Source organism: Cydia pomonella, unplaced genomic scaffold, assembly GCF_033807575.1.
Source record: "Cydia pomonella isolate Wapato2018A unplaced genomic scaffold, ilCydPomo1 PGA_scaffold_93, whole genome shotgun sequence".
NCBI lineage: Eukaryota > Metazoa > Arthropoda > Insecta > Lepidoptera > Tortricidae > Cydia > Cydia pomonella.
In genome coordinates, this window is record NW_026907926.1 from 1 (window position 1) to 7064 (window position 7064).

A 7064-nucleotide genomic window follows, 5' to 3' on the forward strand; every position below is an offset into this window, starting at 1 on the left:
ATATTCTTCCTTCAGACTCATATGCAGTATACCATTAAAGAGTGTCTCGAAACAGACATAGGTAAAGCAACACGTGGCCAAATTGGTCACATCGAGTAATCCCGCTGTTGGTTGTAGGTGGCGAGCACATTACGCGAGTACACGGGCCTAGCGGAGAGCACAGCGCTGCGCGCGCTGACGGCGGCGTGTTGTCGCGCCGCGTGGAGACTGGTGCTGGCCGCGCCGCAGCTCCGACTCGACACCGACTTCACCGCCAGTTAGTACACGCTTCACTCCTCTTAGCACACTAACGCGTCCGGAACGAAACGCATATTCCTAGAGCTCGAAGCTGAGCTGCCAGTTTCCTAGACCTAGAGCTGGCAGCTCGCCGCCGCGGTTCGGTACAAACGTAAGTGCGTATGTGACCTAAGTAAAAAGTAAAGATGAGTATGGAAGCGAGCCAACTAATAATGAAAGATGATTGTTGGAAGAAGTTTATTGATTGTATGGTAATGTGTGTTGCAGCACGCTTCGACCCCGAGAAGCACGTGGTGTGGGTGGCGGGCGCGGGGCGCGCGGCGGCGGCGGGCGGCGCGCGCGGGCAGCCCATCCGGAGCTTCGTGTGGCCCGCGCTGCTCGACCACCAGCGCGTGCTGTTCCGCGCCGTCGTGCTGGTGTGACCTGACCGGTGCGCGCCCCACACCGCCACGCCCCAGGCCATCCACGAACACGCGTACTTTGACTCATATTGTCATCTTATTAAAGGTTACGTACGACAAGTCTGCGCGTCATCCTGGATGACACGAACTATACACAGGCTACTTCGAGGTTCTTGCCATTGTTTGAGCGGCAACTCTCGACGTCCAGAGCTGTCACAATTGAGGCTGCCTTATCTTACGAAAGGCGCTAGGAACCTCTGAATATTGTCGCTGAGACAACGTACAAAATGGTACTGAAATTAAATTCGTTGACCTTACATCGTGTAAGTAAATGCACATGAACAGTGTGTTGAGAACAATGTAAACGATCACACGGCGAGCTTTTTTGAATCCGTTCGTTTTAGGTAAAAGCTCTAAGCGAGGATGAGGAGGAGGAGGATTTAGCTCAAATACGAGTGCCTTGACCAAATAGTTACAACATTTTAAATAAGAATCTTATAAGATGATTTCTTATAATAAAACTCATGTTTAATTTAGTTACATATTTATTTAGTTTTAAGTGTACATTGTTATTTTAAGAACAATAAAAAATATTCGTTAGAATGACCACTGTTATAATTTCACAATAAATACCTTTACTAACAAATAGACAACTTATCTACTTCAATATAAGTCTTCCCTAAAGTAGCCTACGTATTTTAACAAAACTTATGTTCTATGAAATTTGGCTTAAAAATTGGCCTAGCACTAAGGCCATAAAAATTCAAATAGGGGCAAAAATTAGCCTCCATTGTAACCAAAAAAAATAGGGTATAGGGTAGGCTGTATCAGGGACACAGCCGCAATGGTTCGAGGTGCAACGTGTCGTGGAAACTTATTGCAAACACCGCTTAGGGCGCTTGTTGCTCAACCACAGAACAACTGTACTGTACATCATAAATTACAGCGTCGCCTATGCGATCAATAAGTATATTTTCGATTTACTTTCTTTATTAATTTATAGACGAAAATTACGTGGATAATATGGAGGTATTTCAGCAATAAGTACCCACGACACCGATAGTGATTATGATTAACAATTTTAGGAAGTCGACATTGCCAGGCCGTCGCACGTTCTAACACTTCTAACCATCAATGGCGCCGCCGCGTTCATTGATTCTTTCTTTTCAGAAATACAGAAAACAGAAATTATTTATTTGCATCGATACGGTATCGGGATTCTTAGTCTTATAATTCTAATGCATTATTTGAGGAGATGAACATGTTCTATTGGGGTTAAAGTGGATTGTAAATAATTGTTATTGCTTTATCTTACTGTCTGACGTATTTTGCGTTAGTTTCGTGCATTAATTTTCGCACACGCTGGCCACAATCAAAAGCAGTCATAAAAATTCTTTAAAAATGCCAAATTTTTATTTTTTGGCAGCTTATGATAGTCCCGCGTATTTATTTTTTTAAATATCTTAATAAAATGGAATAAGATCTATCAAATGACACTAACTTAATTGAAATCGGTTAATGGACTGATGATTACTAAATAAACATTGCAAATACCTTTTTACAAAGTTTCAAGTTCCTAGCTCAAAATAAAACTTGAACCCCTTACAAACTTTCATCCCCTTTTAACCCCCCTTAGGGGTTGAATTTTCAAAAACGCCGAAATAAGTTTTATTTGTAATTGGCTATTATGCCTTTATAAGAAGTTTCAAAGCATTGGTAATGGATTCAAATTTTCAACCCTTTTTTAACCCCTTTAGGGAATGAATTTTTAAAAACGCTGAAATTACTTTTATTGTGTTTTAATGATATGCTTACCTACAAAGTTTCAAATGCCGCACTCAAAAAAATATTTGATATCCATACAATCTTTCAACCCCTTTTTACCACTTTAGGGGATGAATATTCAAAAACGTTGAAATTGATTTTCTTGTATTTTAATAGTATATTTTTCTACGAAGTTTCGACTTCCCAGCTTAAAATAAAACTTGAACCCCATACAAACTTTCATCCCCTTTTTAACCCCTTAGGGGTTGAATTTCTCAAAATCGCTTCTTAGACTTTATAAATGCAACCTAGTGTGTGAATTTTAACCTTCTAGCATTTGTAGTTTCGGCTCTGTGTTGATGAGTCAGTCAGGACACGTGCATTTATATTATCCCACCAAAAACATAAATGTAATGTAATGTAAGTTCAATACAAAAATTATGCTTGGCTGTGGGCTTCGCCGCAAAAAGAATGGTGATCTAAATGAGTGCCAAGTTCTATGCAAAATCCAAATATGTATTTATAGGAAAAAAATAACATTATGAACAAGTATTAAAGTCTATTTCTTTGCTTTATAAGATACCTATAACAATTGCTGTTATTTAAAAAAAAATGTGATATGATAGGTAAGTTTGTAGGTAGATTTGACTTGGCCAGTTTTCATTACATCAGTCATTTTATAAAGTTATTCAACATATATATATATATATATATATATATTTATTCTGATAAAAACTGGCCAAATCAAATATAACCTACTTTAAGATCTCACATTTAAAAAAAACAGCTATTGTTATAGGTATCCAATAAAGCAAAGAAATAGAGTTTAATACTTGTTCATAATGTTATTTTTTCCTATAAATACATTTTTTTAATAAATAAGGTTATTTAATGAACAAGTAAAATTAATGGTACATACATACAATCAAATACAATAGCTACTTATATTAAAATTAAAAACTAATCTAAATTAAAATATATCTAAATAAGGCCCCCGCGGCATTGTGCCAAAGATGCTGGCAGCATTCCGTCGCTGAATGGCAATACTTATGCGCTGCGAGAGAAAGCTGCCAGCTCTCTGGTCACCGGTAGAATCTATAAGTCTTTTACTTATTTCTTTATATTAATACTATTAGTATCTTGTCGCTTGGACCCCACGGCCCTAGTGTCTCGACTCCAAATGCCACAAAGTGGTATTGGGGGCCGAGACCTCGATATTAGGAAACCTATTTGGTTAATACTGAAACTTAGTCTTGACACGTTCTAGTTCATAAGTTAAATTATTAAATTTTGTAATAATTTTACGTGCACTATTGTTTCTATCGACATCCCAGTTTATTTTCTCTATGACTCCAATAGAGCCGTTCACTAGCCCTTTACTAACATCTGTATTCCTACGCAACATAACTCGCGCACCCAATTTGTTCGTGATAACGTTTTCTAATCCAGCGGTTAATGATGAATCATCCTCGTTCTTTTTCAGCACTTCCTTTGCTCGCTTGTTTAAATACCGTGGCCAGTCTATTTCATCGATTGAATTCAATTTAATTTCCGGTTGTTCCATACTTTCCAACATTGCATTATTAAACTGGTTACACATATTTTTAGTAGGGAATAAACAAACAGTATTATTAGGTAGTAATTTAAAATAGTCAATAATTTAACAACAATTTAACAATAAATAACTAAATAGGTATTCGTAAGCCGTTTATGTGTTGCTCGGGAGCGCTTTTATGTAGATTTATTTCTGTTCTGTGTATAATTATGTGCAATTATGTGTAATTATCACAAATTGCTATTCTTGCGTCCGCAGTTCCGCACCTCCATCGTAATATCGGTTATAATCGGTGGTCAAAATCAGCGAGCCAAATTGGTGTTGCCGTCCGCACGGCCTGATTTGATCGGACAATCGAAAAATTGTCCCGTCTGGATTGGACTATATTCTTATATAATATATGATACTTAATATTCAACCCTAATAAATTACGAAATAAATTCTTATTTAAGATACTTACCATTACTACCTCTTATATTACGATTTGTTAGGAATGTATTTTAAGGAACTAACCCAACAAAAACAATCATGAAAATCGGTTTAGAAATGCAATCTATAGAGGAAAATATCCGGATAGCCGCACAAACATAACATACCTAATTACTTTTGTCCAAGCGACGCTTCACGCTCGCCAGCCAATCGCCGCAAACGTTTACAATCTTAATTGTCTTTGCTACAGGCTAGCGTGGATATTACTGGGTTGTTTCTCCTGTACTATTATTTTTCCTCCAACGCAGCAAATTCATTTTGTTACGTTAGGTTTAGGTACGCAGTGAACGTGTTCGCAGCGGGCGAGCACGGCGGCACGCACATGGACGCCTCCAGTCCTACCACTTCGACAAGCGGGGGAAGTTCCTCGGAGACATACCCATACACAAGCTGATCGTGCCCCGCTAGTATGTCTCTTATTAATCAATCATTACGCTTACATATGTGTATGTTTTATAGCTATAAAACATAGTGTAACGGTTCAAAATACTGTACAATATTAACAAGAACGCATACTACTACAGACCTCCAGCGGGGAATAGAAGAACTAAAACACCTACCCCGCCGAAGCCCGGCTTACAAAGAACCAGCCACTCAATTCCAAACAGTGTGAGTACCAGGGACGAAACCTGGAACCATTCTGAGGGATATTTATATTTTTTCACGAGCGGCAATAATACCGACAGACAAGAAAGTTACCGAAAACACGGTGCACTTGCGCCCTCCATCCTCGAGAGGCAAAACTAAAAAAAGTCACATCCGCTGGGCAACAGATGTCGCTAGTAGTACCCGTAACTTGCAGTAACATTCATAGAATAGTATTTTATTAAAATACCAAGAGTTTTATTAAAATAACATTATCAAAAATATGATAACATGAAGTACGTATTTCACGTACGTACGTAATCCAAAAGGAAACGTAAACTACACTAACCCAAAATATACTAACTACTCAAAAAAAAAGTAAGTAAGTAAACACAACGTGAAAACAAAGTGTTTGGTGCCTCTGAAGTTGCTCTGCGTTCAAATTCAAATAATTTATTGCAGAAAAGAAACAAAGGATTTTGTTTAACAGATAAGATACCCAGCCCGAAAAAAAATCATCAGAGTTAATTCATACTATAGAAACAGCAAATAATTCAGCAACGAATTAGTACACCACGATATTGCAACAATTACAACGCATCAAAAAATACTTCTCGTGCTATCGTGGAAAAAACAAATTTTATAAAAAAAAAACCGGTCATGTGCGTGTTCGTTTTACTCGCGCACCGAGGGTTCCGGACAAACTTTGAATTATCTTGTGTAACTATATAGACTTTTGAACAGAAGTAGTTATACTAAGTATAATTGTGTACAACGCCATCTATTGCGTCATTGTTATCGGTAGTTCCAGACAGCTTGCAAGAATAGACTTGGACGCGATTACACCAGTAAGTTTTGACAGCACTCCAATAAGGTTCAGTCAAAGTGTTAAAGATCTGGGTGTTCTTTTAGATAATACTCTGAGTTCGAGAGCACAGGTTACTGAGATCAGTCGAAAGGTCATGGGTTCCCTTCACGCTCTTAATAAATTTATACACTTCCTGCCTATCAAAACTAAAGTTTTATTAATTAATTCCCTTATCCTGCCCATCATTACTTATGATGATGTGTGTTATCCGGACTTAAATGAAGAACTTCTCGACAAATTGGATCGGCTACTCAATAACTGCATTCGCTTCATTTTTTGCTTTCGTAAATATGATCATGTCTCATCTTTTCGTTCCCAGCTTGGCTGGCTCCCCATTCGTCAACGACGCAATGTTCGCATGTTGCGTACTTCTTTTTTCTGTGTTACATGATTCACATTCTCCTGTATACCTTAAGTCTCTATTTCAATTCTTCGGCGTTACCCGGGACCGTCAACTTCGCTCGTCCGGCAATATGTCTCTATCCATCCCTCTTCATTGCACTAAGTTCATGTCGAATTCGTTTTCCGTGCAGGCGGCCCGTCTTTGGAACGGACTGAAAACTACGGCATCAAAAATGCACAAAATAAGTTTGCATTTAAAAAATCCTTACGTGCTTTCTTTGCTAGCGGAATGAAAAATTAATAATGTATGTGAAAGCGCCATATGTTTTGTCCTTATTTATGTATATATTATAAGTAATATAAGTATGTATATTTATATGTATGTCTGTATGTATAGTATGTTATTGTATTATATTTGGTGGTTGTTGTTAAGTAGCACCGCCTACAATCTCTCTGCTTTGCCTAATGGTTGACTGGTAGAGAATGCCTTATTGCATTAAGTCCGCCTTTTGTACTATAAGGTTTCCTTTTGTGCAATAAAGATTAAATAAATAAATGTTAATATTATGTAAAATACTAAAAAATAGTTTTGGAATGGAAAAAAAAGGAATGTGTGGTTTTATGAAACCACAGTAAAAGTGAAACTTTAATAACGTATAACTCAAACACACTGAGTAACAAGAAATAAGTTTTTGCCAATATGTTCATTTAAGGTACAAACATTTATCACTGACATATTGCATTACCCGATTTACATATGCACATTTTCAGCTTCATCGGGAATACAACTTGCTTGATGATTTACAGAAGTTGGACAAGTGAA

At 37.6% G+C, this 7064-nt stretch overlaps 1 long non-coding RNA gene across 1 annotated transcript; it reads left to right on the plus strand.

Annotated features, from left to right (window-relative positions):
• The first annotated feature begins 18 nt into the window (after positions 1–18).
• Positions 19–1241, plus strand: LOC133534388 (uncharacterized). Its single transcript, XR_009802013.1, has 2 exons — positions 19–256; positions 505–1241. It is a non-coding gene; the product is annotated as an uncharacterized LOC133534388 (long non-coding RNA).
• The last annotated feature ends 5823 nt before the right edge of the window (positions 1242–7064 follow it).